The sequence below is a fragment of the Equus przewalskii genome, chromosome 26 (genome assembly GCF_037783145.1).
Source record: "Equus przewalskii isolate Varuska chromosome 26, EquPr2, whole genome shotgun sequence".
Taxonomy (NCBI): domain Eukaryota; kingdom Metazoa; phylum Chordata; class Mammalia; order Perissodactyla; family Equidae; genus Equus; species Equus przewalskii.
In genome coordinates this window covers 9067209-9083226 of record NC_091856.1, presented here as the reverse complement: position 1 = coordinate 9083226, position 16018 = coordinate 9067209, and the positions used below count along the sequence as shown (strand labels likewise).

The 16018-nt window shown below is 32.4% G+C and overlaps 1 protein-coding gene across 13 annotated transcripts in view; it reads right to left on the bottom strand.

Moving 5' to 3' along the window:
- Positions 1 to 445: 445 nt before the first annotated feature.
- Positions 446 to 16018, bottom strand: part of LOC103548720 (cylicin-2) — a 56289-nt gene continuing 40716 nt past the window's right edge. For 4 of the 13 annotated variants that reach the window (XM_070596987.1, XM_070596996.1, XM_070596985.1 and 1 more), the window contains 3 exons: positions 10784 to 10954; positions 1269 to 1318; positions 446 to 610 (listed from right to left, as the gene is read on the bottom strand). The gene's annotated coding sequence lies outside the window, so the exon portion shown is untranslated. Of the gene's footprint in view, positions 611 to 1268; positions 1319 to 9039; positions 9100 to 10783; positions 10955 to 16018 lie in introns of all 13 variants that reach the window. The other 9 variants (XM_070596986.1, XM_070596994.1, XM_008516649.2 and 6 more) reach the window with 3 other exon arrangements.

Here is a 16018-nt window from a genome sequence, read left to right as displayed (position 1 = left end):
ACCTGAATACTGGTATTGTGAGGATCTTTAGAGCATCCACGTAGTAGTAGGCCTTACAAATGGAGAATTCTGGGGAATTATAGCTTAAAGTAAGTGCAAATTTTCAAATCCATACAAGAACCAACCCAAATTACAAAAATAGGAAAATATAAAATGAAAAAAATCAGTGTTGAAGTTAGGGAGGGAATAATGTCAAACATATCACTGCAAACATTGAGGAAATCCTGAAATTCCTGACAAAGCTACTGTGTGATAAAGGAGAGAAGCAGCCCCTCCATATTCCAGTCTTGAGGAGCAATAGCCAAAGGCAGTTCAAGTGGAACGGTAGGAAAAAATAGATCATTTTAACTAAGACTGTTTTAATAGTTGGGCAAAACAGAAACCACAGACAATTGTGTGTAGATGGCTGTGAATTAGGTTAGAACGCAGAAATAGACACATGTCGTATGGAGAGTAGATTTTCTTTTAATTGTTTTTTTCACCATTGGGTTTAGTGTGTTCATTCTAAATTAGAGCTGGCAAGCAACTTTTTTGCCAGGAAGACCACCAACTGAATGGGATATTGGACTCTCCAGTATGGTAGAATTTTTGATACATCTTCATGGTAGTCCTGGAATATAATCAGATGAGATTCAAGTAAGATGTTAAAGCTTCTATCCAGATGCAGCTATTTCTACCTGAAGAATAAGTACAAATTCCCCTGCTGAAGCTGTGAGTTCCAAACCCACCACATTAGGATTCTGAGTGATTAAAACCATGAAATAAACCTGTCTCATATACCCCCTTTCATGGGCATAATGGTGTTCCCCCGATTTCAGATGTTGAAATCATATGAATGTGACAATATTTAGAGACAGGGACATTAAGTAGGTGATTATGGTTAAATGAGGTCATTAAGATGAGCAGCAATCGAACACGACCGATGTCCTTGTCAGAAGAGGAGATTAGGACACAGAGGAGAGACCATATGAAGAAAGAGGGAGAAGGTGGCCATCTATAAGCCAAGAAGAGATGTCTCAGAATAAATCAACACTGCAGACACATGAGCTCAGACTTATAGCTTTCAGAACTGTGAGAAAATACATTTCTCTTGTTTAGGCTACCCAGTCTGTGGTACTTTATTATGGAAGCCCTGGAAAATTAATACACCCCCTCCTTCATAAATTCTAGGAAAGCCTTATCAACTACACCTAGAAAAAGTTAAATGGGGTGCAAGTGATACCCAGTTATGCTAGGTTTAGGAAAATATACATTTTGAGTATACTTACTTACACTCAAGTATATATAAGTATGGGGAAATACCGTGAAAGAGAAGTTTCTGAAGAGAGAAACAGAACATACTGAATTAGTTGATGGCCATAGTTTTTTTCTTTTTTCAAGATAAATTTATTCTTAAAATTAGAAGCAATAAATAAAAACTAATTTCTTTGAAAATTAAAGAGTATAAAATAAATCTATTCCAGGTGAGTTCAAACCTTCATCATTTTGTAGATTCCCTTTACATTTAAACAATAAAACTTTAAAATCAAATGAAATATGAGATTTTCCATCTCTCTAATATTATTGTGACTTTTAGGAGTATTTGGTATAAATAGAATATATTTTAATAGTTGGTTCATTTTTAACCATCTTTCACAAATGCTGCCCACCTTAAAATCCCCTTTTGAAATCTCCTTCTCGGTGCTCTTTGCTATAACCATTTTTCCAATTAAATCTTCATTTATTCTCCATAAATACCATTAAAACAAGGCTATTGGTGCAAATGGTTTTCACTGCAAGTGTGAGACAGCAGTTGATACTAATAGATGTGGCAAGAAAAACTTACATACTGAATATCACTGTCCTAAAATTCGATATCTGTTACACATAAAGGGGATTTTTCCCTGGCTTTCTTATGCCCTCTGTTATTGCTATCTTACCCTTGCCTCTTAGGATAACATTCTCCAGCACTGACTGCCAGTTTCCCTCCCTCCTCTCAAAAAAAAAAAAAAAAAGAAAAGGAAAATCTCTGTTTATCTCTTATGGAGAGAAATTGGCTTTCTCTAATGTAAATGTCTTCTATCTGAGCTATGCTTGGAAGGCCTCTTTATGCCCAAATATCTCATTATTCCATTAAGGTACTTTACCTGAGACAAAGAAGATTTTTCTTCCTAGGAGGAAGTTACTTATCCTGCTAAATCATCTGAATCAATTGGCATGAATCTTTTTCCTTTTTGTCACTTTCTTACAAGCAGTGATTAACGAGAAGCTAATACAACAATATGAAATTAACAGGGAACTGACAGAGATGACAAAAGAATTTAAACCAAAACAAAGAAAAAATCCTATATTAGAATATGTAGTACAGTATATACTATAGGATAGTGAATGGCAGAAAATATAACAATAGTGGGATAACTGGCTAGCACACACCCACACAAAAAGTCAGTTAAAATTCTAAAAGAAATAAGTGAATGACATGAATAAAAAAATTTGATAAGTCAAAAATGCAGTGGTTGAAGACTCTTAATACCCCTCACCTACGTGCAGTTCACAATAGGGCTCCTGGGAGACTTTTCACATCGTCATATTCTTGCTCACCCTCTTTTGCTTCACTCCCATTAGGTGATTCAGGGAATCACATCCACTGAGAGCTGTTCTTTGTTGGCTATAATGCTTGGGTGAATAAAGGACAGGAGAAGAGGAATCATCCTTCATTGATTTCTACCTGCACCTCACAACTCTGCCTCGGTGATGCTAACTTTTGTATCTTTTTTCTGCCCAGGAGAAGCAGCTGGGGGCAATGGTCTTCCCATGGCAATGTGCCAGAAAGAAAAGCTGTCCCATAGCCTGTTCTCTCACCATAGGGAGGAACTTCTGCTACCAGAGGTTGCTGCTTTCCCTCAATCTTTGGCCACTTTCTTTACCCAGCTTTTGAGTTTTTGTTATCAGCTTTTATTTAACATTCATTCATTCATTCATTCATTCATGTCTCTGGATCTGAGCTTTGACTGGGAATCAGCAGTTGATATTATCTCCATCTTTCCATTTTGTCTGGTTTCATATATATTTGAAGTTAAATAGATACTATGTTTGGGGAAAAAACAGGAAATGAAACTAGAAGGTTAGAATATGCACAGGCACAGTTTATAACTGGACATAAGGAGAACATCCAACAGTCAAAGACGCAAAACCTCCACTCTGAAAAGTAGTGATCCATACCATTTGACATGCTCATGCAGACACTCCAGGAACATTCGAGGGGAATATTTTAGAGAAGATTCATGTTAAAATTGTCTCAAGGATTCTTTTATTTTAGATATCATTAAATTTTCAAACATTGTTTAGTGCTTAATCTTGGTGTCAATGAAATCACAGCTTATTTTTTCTCTACAAACATGTATTTCCAATGCCTATGTCTGTTTTTGGTTTAACTTCCTTATTCCAAAGCTGAACCGTAGCATTCTGCGTTCTGTCACTCTTTGACCCTTTCTACACACTATGAAACTTTTTCTTTTATTATTGCCAACTCTGAGAATTTCAGGTGTAACTACTACGGCAGCTGTTCCCTTTTGCATGCAATACTTTGGAAATGTAAACAAATTTGGCATGTATCATAACTTTTCAAGAAACATAAAATTAATTCTGGAAAAATGAAATTCTTATTTATTTTAATTCCTCCAGGAAAATATTTCTTCATCTCAGAAGAGTAATCTGTGTACCTCTACCCATAAAGAGATCTTTGCCCTTTAAAGTTCCAGATTTTGATTCCCACAATGAAGTCCTATTCTTTTTAATCCCAGTTGTGAACCTGTGAGTGAGCACAACAGTCTAAATTATGTTAATAATCTACCTGTGTATACGAACACCAAGCAAGGATAGAGAATAATTAAAACAACTGTACAAAATTTGATTGATAGATTTCATCTTCCCATGCGGCATTTAAATACCAAACATTGAAAGTATTGCATATAGTACTTATTGGAGCCTAGCCATAGCATCTCTGTGTCAAGGGTACAGGGTGTTCTACTTCTGCTCTCTCCTTTTTAGGATTTGTTGAATGTATAACAGACATACACATATGCAAGTGCTGTGGGTGTATGCATGTATGTGCGTGTGTTTTAACAATCTTCCTATATCACCAATGAAAAACTCTGTCAGAACCTACAGTGAAAAATACATCTTGTGACACAGACTAAAGTGAGACCACCTAAATCTTTCCTGAAAAAAATTATTGCGATTCAAAACCTAGTATTAAAGAAGCATAAGATAACCAAAATTAAAGAAGGACACAATTTTGTTTTGTTGGGTTTTGTTTCTAGTTAACAATTGTTAGAATTAATTATATATTTTACTTGCTTTCTTTCTCATCATTATTTCTGATATTTCATGACTGTTCATTAATTTACTTGTGTGCAAGAATGCATTTAATAGTAACTCACTTTTAGTAAGTCATTGCGTGGTAGACTTTGAGTCCTTGCATTTCTGAAAATGCTTTTATTCCATGCTCAGTGGTATATGCTATTTTGGTTGGGTATAAGAGTCTAGGTTTTGACTATCTTGGTTAATATGGATTCATTGACCTCTGGAATTCCACTAGATATTAAGTCTGATGTCAATCAGAACTTTATTTCTTTGTTGATAATCTTGTGATGCTATTCTGTTTGTTATGAGAGGAGAAGTTTATTCTCTCTGGAAATGTCTTACATTGCGTTTTCATATTTTTTACTTTCTTGGTATAACTTACCATCATATTCCTTACATTGTGCAATTTTATATGAAATATATCATAAAAACAAACATATGAAACATGTATATGACACATAAGGAATAAGTATAAAATAAATACCTGTGAGCCCACCAATCATTTCCAACACAGAACTTTCCAGTCTCATGGACTCCCTGGTAGCCTTTCCCTGACTACAACCTCCAATTCTCCCACCCAGAGGACTTCTAGCCTCAATTTTTTTTTTTTTATTTTTCACTTCTCTTTCTTTAGAATTTTATCATGTATGTGAAAATTACTAAAAATTATATTTTTATGATGCATGTTTTGACATTTAAATACATGATATCATACTAGAATTATCAGGCTTTTGTATTTCCTCCATTGTAAATTGCTCTTAAGTATGTATCCACTTATCTTCTGGATACTTTGTGATTTTCTTGTAAATTTATAGGAATCTTATATATAAACTCAATCCTGAATTCTACAGTCATATGTGTTGAAATATAGATTAGTTTATATCACTGTCATAAGACACTGTCAAAATTATGGCATCTTTAAAAATAATACTTGATAGTTATCTGGCCTATAAGTCTTGTTCTTTAGGAGTTCCTTGACTATTGTTGGCCCTTGGCTGCTTAAAATTCATATTCTGTTTGTTAATTTCCACCAAATCCTAGTGGGATTTTCATTGGAATTTATATGTAGTATTTGATAAATGCGGCATCTTACAATATTAAGTTTTCTAATTCATGAATATGTGATATCTCTTGATTCATTAATCTCCTTTAATATGTCAGTAAAATATGTATAATAAATATAAACATAAAATATGTAAAATTTTTATTATACAAGTATTATGAATGCATATATATGGTGTTTTTTTTTCCCATAAAAATGTTTCCCACATTTTCTTAGATTTTTCCCCTTAGGTACATTAGAATTTCTGGTACTATGTTGATCTTCTCTTTTCCGTATTTCTTATTTTCATAATTTTTCCCTTTCTCCTTTGATGTTTAATTTTATTCTGCTTTAGTTTTTATAACTTGTTTTATTGTAGAAAATTCTCTGCTACAATTTTAACTAGAGCCACAAGTTTTGTTACATAGTTTTGTCATTACTTTTCATTTCTGCTTTTATTAAAATTCTTTATTTTATTTTATTTTTCTTTCTTTATTTTTTAAAGGTCGGCACCTGAGCTAACAACTTGGCAATCTTTTTTTCTTTTCCTGTTTTTTCTCCCCAAATCCCCCCAGTAAATAGTTGTATATTTTTGTTGTGGGTCCTTCTAGTTGTGGCATGTGGGATGCCACCTCAGCATGGCTGGATGAGCGGTGCCATATCCCCACCCAGGATCCGAACCAGTGAAACCCCGACCCCTGAAGCAGAGCGTGCAAACTTAACCACTCAGCCCCGGGGCTGGCCCCTTATTAAAATTCTCTTGTTCCTTGAGTTATACAGGGATATTTCCTAATTTCCAAACAATTGGAATCTTCCTAAACTATGTGTGTTCTTGATTTTCAAATTAATTAATTTGTGGCCAATGATTTTTTTTTTTAGTTTCTTGAGACTTGCCTCAGAGCCTTGAATGAGATCAGTTTTCATGAGTGGAACTTGCATGGTAGAGAAAAAGGTATATATTTTCTTAGTTATTAAGTGGAAAATTATGTATTTGTCAGTATATTCAGGTATTTTAAGTTTTTTTTTAAAGATTTTATTTTTTCCTTTTTCTCCCCAAAGCCCCCCAGTACATAGTTGTATATTCTTTGTTGTGGGTCCTTCTAGTTGTGGCATGTGGGACGCTGCCTCAGCGTGGTTTGATGAGCAGTGCCATGTCCGCGCCCCGGATTGGAACCAATGAAACACTTGACCACCTGCAGCAGAGCACGCAAACTTAACGACTTGGCCACAGCGCCAGCCCCAGGTATTTTAAGTTTTTAAGATCAAAATTCTTACTGATATTTATTGTCTGCCATTTACAGAGAGAGATGAATTAAATTGTCCCCATAGGAGAGTGGATCTATGTTTCAATTTAATTCAACTGGATAGTTTTGAGATGATATTATTAGGTGCTTAAAGGATTAGAATCATTGTATTTTCTTGGTGAATTGAAACTTACGTTATTGGTAGTGACTCTTTTCATTTCGAAGCTTTTATTTTCAATTAGTGATTCTTCTGACTTGTTTTAAAATATCAAAACAGTGATATTTTGGTATTAACCTATGGGGTTTTTTTTAAGTCTATTACTGTTATATAATTAATTCTTATTGATACTGAAAATACTTGTACTAGCATGCTTATTGTTTAGTGTGAAATGTAACATTTATATAAAATAATATATAAATATTTGTCTTTCATTATTTTTGGAATATTTGTTTACATCCAGCTACACTTGATAATTGTAGGGAAAAACAGAATGTGCTACTGACTGGGATTTAAATGTGTTTCCCTCATTCTCTGGGAGTTCAAGGTCCTAATTTGGTTAGATGGAGCAAACTGCCCTAAGGCGCTGCCCTGTCTTTGCCAACCCGTAAACAACTGTTACAAATAGAGAAAAAGCAATGAGGGTTAGAGACACACACACACAAACACACATACACACACATACACACCACATAGAGAGAGAGAGAAGAGAGAATTTTACAGAGTATTTTTAAAGTTTGTCAGACTTTCAGTTCTTCAGCTTGCTCTGAATTATCTCAACACACAACAAGAGTCCTGAGAAAAATAACTAGGTTACAAAAGGAAATGTCATTAAACTTGCCATATCACGGACTTCTTAAGAAGTAAAAGGATAGTATTTAAACAGAGATCATATTACTCTGAGTAGCTATGTCTTATTTTGGAGAGAGGGGGTACCTACTCTGTAAGTGATTACTAGCTTACTAGAAATTTCTCTAGAAAAGCCTTTACCTCTGCCAGATTTTACCATGATTCAGAAGTTGATTTAAATATGCTTCAATTTTTTAGAGAGACTTCTATGTGTCTACAATAAAGAATTCTAAGACAACCTAAAATTCTAATGTAGCATTTCTGAAATAGAACACACACACATGCATACACAGAGACACATCCACACATTCATATATATACTCAATATTTTTAGATTCCAACTCCTAGCTACCCTGTGTACAGCAGAGCAGAACCCTGCCCAGTCTTTTTGTGCTGTCCTTTCACTTTCCGGCATGTTATCAGACAACAATCCACTGCTGTTCATGGGGTTTTCATGGCCAGTTTTTTGTAAGTGTGGTGTGGTTCTCCAACTGGGAAATGAACCTGGGCCTTGGCAGTGAGACCGCTGAGTCTTAACCCATAGACCACCAGGGCAGATTATGTTTTACATAGACTCACTTAAATTTTTCAAAATCTTTTTAATGCATGTACAATCAGTTGTAATAAAAATTACATTTCATAAAAGTGAAACAAAATACTTGCTTATTTTTTTAGAATGAAAAGACAAGTTCAATGTTGTAATTATTTAATAAATATTTTTATGTATTATGACTCCCATTGTACCCTAAATCTACCTGTCATAAATTTTATTGACTTTATTATTATACAATGTTAGATGCATAATATTAAACTTTGTATTTTATTTTTCAAATAAAATATACAGTTTTATAGACTGAGATTTTTAGTGGCTATCATTAAAATTTCTTAAAATTATTAATATTTCTCATTGTAAATAGTTGGATTTACTGTAGGAAACTTAATTTGTTAGTTATTAGTTATTTTTCTTTAGTGTAACCCCTGACTTCTAAAGCTCTTTCTATTAACCTCAAATGCACAGCCATCACTCTGGGAAGACAAATGCATAAAAACATTTATTCAAAGTGGAGTAAAACCATATAATTAGAAAATATATTAAAATAATACAATTATTACGAGTGAAAAATACTTTTCCCTACATTCACACTAAAATGGGATAATCTTAGGATCCTCCCAATTGAATTTTAACTTGTAATGATTTCATTATTATCTGCTTTAAGATAAGCTAAATTCCATTCTTATTTTTTGATGTATGCAACTGGATTCTAATAGCACATAAAGATAACGATAGACAACATGCTGGCATTTAAAATTTACCAGAGATAAAATCTTGGGTATCAGCCTTCTAAAAGGTCAGAGAAGCAGCAAAGTATGTGGTATTTGAAAATGTTTCTTTGTCAGAAATAATATGTTTACTACTCATTGTTTTATAATTCCCAGTGGATGGCATGGGCATTATGAAGAATTACAAGAAATCACTTATCTCTCATCATTTTATATCTCTGGCTACAGCATATTCTTGCAAATCCAACTCATGTAAACTACAAGCAAAGTGCAATACTTACTAGGAGATACTCCAAAGGCTATGGGGAGAAAGAATAGTAGTAGGAGAGTTTCCTTGGAAACTAAATGAAGCAAGCAATTATGCATTGAACAGTTAGTTGGCTTTCGTAAGAAATTCTGTAACTGGAGCTTTATATATTTGATGTAATTTTATCGTAACTATACATTTTTGCAGATAAAGAAATGAGGTTATGAAGAAACTGAGGCTGAGGTGTTAAAGAAAAATTCCCCCAAATCTCAGAACAGATAAACTATAAAACCATGATAAATGCTAGTGTCATATGAGATTCAAATTCAGATTCAAATCCTGCTTTTCCCACTAGGTGTGCAAATGTATTCACGTTACTTAACCTCTTTAAGCTTCAATTAAACGTAGGTAACATGAAGATTGTTCTGAAGATTGACAATATAAGAAAAATGTTTAGCAAATAGTATCAATAAATATTAGTTGATTTTGCTGTTAATTCAATTTAAAAATGTTTTGTAGATTAAGCATTTGAATAACAGCTTGAAATATGATTATAGTATTGAAATAGTTTTGGATTTTGCCATTGGTTTTAAAGTGCTTTTCTGATCATCAAGTAATGTGGTACATGAATTCTCACTTGTTGTAGGTAACTTGTAAAATTTTCTTATCTCTTTTCAGTGGTTCCTATTTGCTTTTTTCATTAACAATACTTGATACTTCATGGAAATAAGATAAAGTAGATATCAAGTAGTGATATATATCTTAAATATATCTGTAATAGTTGTCTTTTTTAATTTGGAACTTTCCCTTTATTTTATATTATTATTGATATTTCTGATAAGGAATTAGGACCACAGATATAAAAATAAATTTCTTAAATTTTTACTAATATTCAATTAATAAAAATCATAAATGGGCTCTTCAGCCAACAGTATTATCACGTTTATTCACATTTTCAGAATGTGAAATGATGTTGTTTTTCATATGTGATGATACAGACTGTTTAATGATACACATTAAATTCGGTATTGAATATATGTAAAATAACTATTTTGTTATTTTTATCACCACCTTAGTCTTTTGGCAATTTAATACTTATTGTATAGTATAATAATATGAGAAACAGGAATATTAAAATATACAACAATGAGAGTCTAAATAATTTCTGTTTGTCTCTCTGTTATATAAGTCTTACTGAGAAGTACAAATAAAGTTTAATTAGCCCTTGAGTTGACAAAGGAGAAATTGTGCATTTCTTTTCTTTTAGGAAATGTAATTATAAATACAATTCATGAATGGCTGAAAATACATCAATCCCTTTCTATTAGTGGACGATAAATTCTGACAAGTGTCTAGAAATAAAATCTAGATTTATTACACTCCCTACTACTTCCTGTTTCTCTAGAATATACCAGGTGATATTTATGGGGAAAATTCTGTGAATATCTTCTAAGTCTTAAATAGTTATATAAATTAATTATAGTCATAATAGAAAATCTGTTTAATTTTTCCAAGCGAACAAGTTCACCAAAATTTATTTCTGTAGTGCCAATAAAAAACGTTCCTAAATCTACAAAACGGAACTGATGATCATTTAAAGACATTTTAACTCATTTCAAAAGCGAATGTGCAGTTCACAAAGATTGCACAGAGGATGTTTTGATGAGATTTGAAGGCCCAGCAGACAAAGATCACATTGAGCTGAGTGATGGACTCTCATATACCACTCTACCATTAAGCCTTATTAAAATTCAGCAAAATTAAGATTCAGTACATACTTTAGATCTTGAATAATGACATCTTGAAGAGTCTTCATAGCCAAGATTCTGTTGTACTTCCAGTGGGACCTTTATGAATTTTCCTTTTTCTGTGTATTTTTTTCCTCTTTGTTTTCCCATGCTCATGTTCTCATTATCTCTATCCTGTTTGACATCTTCTTATAACATTCTCTAAAGGATAAAGCGGTGTAGACATGATTAATGTTTGCAGCTGGGGATAAGCTATATAGCCAGTGTTAATGAAAGAAAAATTTATGCTTCCAAAAATACAACTGTATTTCTTAATTTCTCATATTTCTTAATTTAGAACTTCATGTACCTGTGGTATTGACTATTACTTCACTCTTCCTAAACAATGTCTCTACTTTCATATATTCTCTACCATAGAAGTGTCTGTGGAATACATCATTTCAATTTAGTGAAAAGAAAATAAATTATTGACTTTAAACCTTTGGAATTCAAAGCCCATTTTATTCCAGTAATTCTTCTATGTGATGATTTTATATAGAGAGAATACATATACAGTGAAGGACATTGGACCTACAGCAGGGGCCAATAACAAAACTCTTTTTTTTTTCAATTAAAGGCTTTGTCATAGGATAGCCATATGTGGTGAATATTTTATAGATATCTGCAAGAATTCTCAAATGCTGAAGAAAAGATTGACATTTGATTGCACACACACATATACATATACACATACACACATAGATATATATATCTCCTGAGATATTGCCCATAAATCTTTAAGAATATCAAGGTCATCTTTGTCCAGTAAAAAAGCATTGTATTTTACAGACTTTTTTTGTGACCTGGTAACTATTCAGATTTCATAAGCTTCAAAATATGCATACTCCAATTGTTGAAATTTGATGTATTAATTTTAAATGTCCACGTTAACTCTTTTGTTAAAAATCTTCCATTTTTTTCTTCTTTATGTATCAATTAGTAGAAAGATATATATTATCATCTTCCAAAAGTTTAATGTAGGCAAGACAATTTGTCATTTTGCCACTTTTTGATTCTGTATTTTATTTTTATAAACAGAAGCTGTTATTGGTAGATGCACCCTTGTTCATAATTTTTGACTTCCTGAAAAATTGGGTTTCTTAAAAATGATATGATTGTCTTTATAAATAATACAACTTTTGCCTTGACTTGAACTCTATCTTGTTTAATATTAATATAGCTATTCCATCATTTAGATTTTGATATTATATATTTTTGTAGAATTTAATCTCAACCTTTCTATAAAGTTAAATTTTAAGTGTGCTGCTTATTAAAATAAAGAAGCAGTTTTGTTTTTATCCAATCTGAAAATCTCTGACTTTAAATTTTAAATTAAATTGAAAATCAAAGCTATTTTTATATATTTGAATCTATTTCTCCCAGCGTATTTTGTATTCTCTTTTATAACTTTTTAATCTCCTGTTATTTTGAAATCTAACATATGTGCATAAAGTGCATAAAATATGAATGAACATAATAATGTTTTATCAGAAAAAGAGCCAATTTGAAAAGTATCATTTGCCAGCACCCAGATCCCCAAGTACCACTTTGTGATCATTATCCCTTCCTACTTTCTGGATGTAACCTTTCTTCATGACATTTACAATTTTCACTTCTCCAAAACACTAGATGGGAATTTGATTGAGATTTCATTGAACCTATATATATATATAGCTAAATATATATATAGAGAGAGATTTTTTTATAGAATTGACACCTTTAAAATATTGAAACATCAAATAAATAAATGTAATCTATCTCTTCATTTATGTAGGCCTTTAAAATTTTTCTCAATGTTATTTTGTGGTGTTCATTGTAGAGATCATGCACATCATTATGTTTCTTCAAAGCTAATTGATATGTTTGGTGCTATTGGAAGTTGTATACTTCATTTAAAATTTTATCTTTTCTTTGCCATTTGTTGGTATATCAATACTTATATCTATAGTTTTTCTTTATTGACTTTAATTCAATTATGTCAATTTTTATTGAGATATAATTGACATATAACACCATGAAGGTTTAGGGTGTATGACATATTGATTTGATACATTATACACCATAATATGATGACCACTGTAGTGTTAGCTAACATCTCCATCACGTCACACTTATCATTCCATTTTGTGGTAAGAACATTTAAGATCTATCTCTTAGCAAAACTGAAGTGTGAAATACAGTAGTGTTGACTATCATCACAATACTGTGCATTAGATCTTCAGAACTTACTCTTCTAACTCCAAGTTCGTACACTTCGACCAACATCTCTCCAATTTCCCCACCGTCTCCACCCTGGTAACCACCATTTTACTCAGTTTCTACGAGTTTGGGTTTTTTAGGTTCTATATAACTAATGACATACAGTATTTGTCTTTCTCTGTCTGGCCTATCTCACTTAGCATAATACCCTCAAGATCCACCCATGTTGTACCATGGCAGGATTTCCTTTTTCTCATGGCTGAATAAAGTTCCATCATATATATATATATATATATCTTACATATATATATCTTACATCTTCTTAATCTGTTCATTCATTGGTGGACGCTTAGGTTGTTTGTATGTCTTGGCTATTGTGATTAATGCTGCAATAAATATGATAGTGCAGATATTTTTTCAATATCCTGTTTTCATTTCCTTTGGATACATATCCAGGAGTGGCATTTCTGGATCACATGGTAGTTGTATTTTTAATTTTTTGCGGAAGCTCCATACTGTTTTCCATTGTGGCTGAACCAATTTACATTCCCACCAACAAGTACACAAGTGTTCTCTTTTCTATACTTCCTCACCAACACTTATTTCTTGTCTTCTTGATGATGGCCTTTTTAACATATGTGATGTGGTAGATCATTTTGGTTTTGATTTGTATTTTCCTGATGGTAAATAATGTTGAGTACGTTTTCAAGTATTTGTTGGCCCTTTGAATGACTCCTTTGGAGAAATGTCTATTCAGTTTTTCTGCCCATTTTTAAATTGGATTGTTTGGCTTTTTATTAATGAGTTGCACAAGTTATTTACATGTCTTGGATATTAACCCCTTATCAGATATATGACTTTCATATATTTTCTCTCATTCCATATGTTGCATTTTCATTTGGTTGATGGTTTCCTTTGCTGTGCAGAAACTTTTAGTTTGATGTAGGCCCACATGTTGATTTTGCTTTTGTTGTTTGTGATTTTGGCGTCATTTCCCAAAAATCATTGCCAAGACCAATGTTGAGAGGTTTTTTCCTATGCTTTCTTCCAGGAGCTTTGTGGTTTCAGGTCTTATGTTTAAGTCTTTAAACCATTTCAAGTTAAACTTTGTGAGTGGTATAAGTTGGGGTCCAATTTCATTTTTCTGTATGTGGTTATCTAGTTTTCCCAAAAACATTTATTGAAGAGTCTCTCTTATCCCCCACTGAGGATTCCTGGCTCCCTTGTCAAATATTAGTTGACTATTTCTGGGCTGTCAATTCTGTTCCATTGGCCTAAGTGTCTGTTTTTATGCCAGTAACATACTGCTTTTATTACTACCATCCAGAGAGTTTTAAGGAAGAAATTTGGAGATTCAAGGTTTTGGAAACCATCAATGCTGCCTTTTATGAAAGTAGGCAAAGAAAATACAAAACAAATATTCAAAGCTCAACAAATATATCACTTTTATGCTATTTTCAAAATTTTGCATGAAAGTGTCCTCAATTGAGATGAATGAAGTTAAGTGTTTAAATTTTGGAACAAAAGGTATCAGGGGAAGAAGAAAGGAGATGTGAATCAGGGTCCAAAATTCCACACCTTCTATGTGATCTAATAAAATTTTCCTCACCTTTATAAACTTTGATTTTCTAATTTAAAAAATGGAATTATAATAATAACCTGCTAAGATGTAATGAAGATTATATAATACAGTATTTTGGAAACACTTAGCTCTATGCTTTGCATATAGAAATCCTATATTTACTTTAATTGAAAACTGACTTTTATGAAGTGCTTATTATATACCAGGCATTTTCCCAATTAGTTATGTACATTAACTCCATCTTTCTGTTTTTTGTGGGGGCGGTGGGAGGGAAGATTAGCTCTGAGCTAACATCCACTGCCAATCCTCTCTTTTTGCTGAGGAAGGTTGGCCCTGAACTAACATCCGTGTCCATCTTCCTCTACTTTTTATGTGGGATGCCTGCCACAGCATAGCTTGATAAGCCTTGCATAGGTCCGTGCCCAGGATCCGGGCCACGGAAGTGGAGCGCATGAACTGAACCACTACACCACCAACTCAGCCCAACATTAACTCTTTTTTTAATTCTGAGTTACTGCTATCATTCACATTTTCCACACTTGGCCACAATGAGGCCAACCAAGAGAGAGGAACTGCTCTATACAATGTTACATCATTAATTGGATTTGAACCTAGGCAGTCTGACTTCAGTTCTCATTTCCTTAAACGGCTAAACTATAGGAAATCTTATTTCTGTTAAACTGATAAAACTTCTGTGAATATTATTAAAAACACTGCATCTATCAAGGAGTGTTTTAAGAACAGCTACATAAAATAAAACGTGAAAAATGTAATCTAAAAGCCACTAAATATGGTTTAAAATGGACACTTGGGAAACAGGAGAAAAAGTGAGTAAATAAACACTAAGTATTCTATGTCATAGGAAACAAAAATATTTTTGCACTTCAATTGACAAAATATATTATAGTTATGTTATAATTTTAAAAATTGAAAATTAACTTCTTAACAATAATAATATAAAACTGACAACATGGTATTGACCTTGCAAAAAAAGAAGATAATTTTTTAAAAACATAATGCCAGTATTAGCTCTGAGTGGGAGCAGAACGAGAGAAATATTTTCATAACTATTATTGGGAATGCTGAATAGCACAATATTAATGAAGAAAACATGTGGCAAGGCTCTGAAGGCCTTAAAATCTTCAAATAATTGATTACTCCACTTCTAGGAATATTTTTAAGAACATTGTATAAAGTGTTTAACAAAATTATATAAGCTTTCTATGTTAAGGTGTAGTAAAAATAATATTTAAAACAACTAAATTACCCCATAGCAAAAATCAGTTAGGAAATTCTGGAATATTTGGACAAATTGAAATTATCCAGTAGTAAATATATTTTAAAATTCAGGATACATTACTGAAGTCTGGACTTATAATTACATATATTTATAATTATGCATAATATTTATATGCTCACACATTTATTTTTTAAAATACTTATGT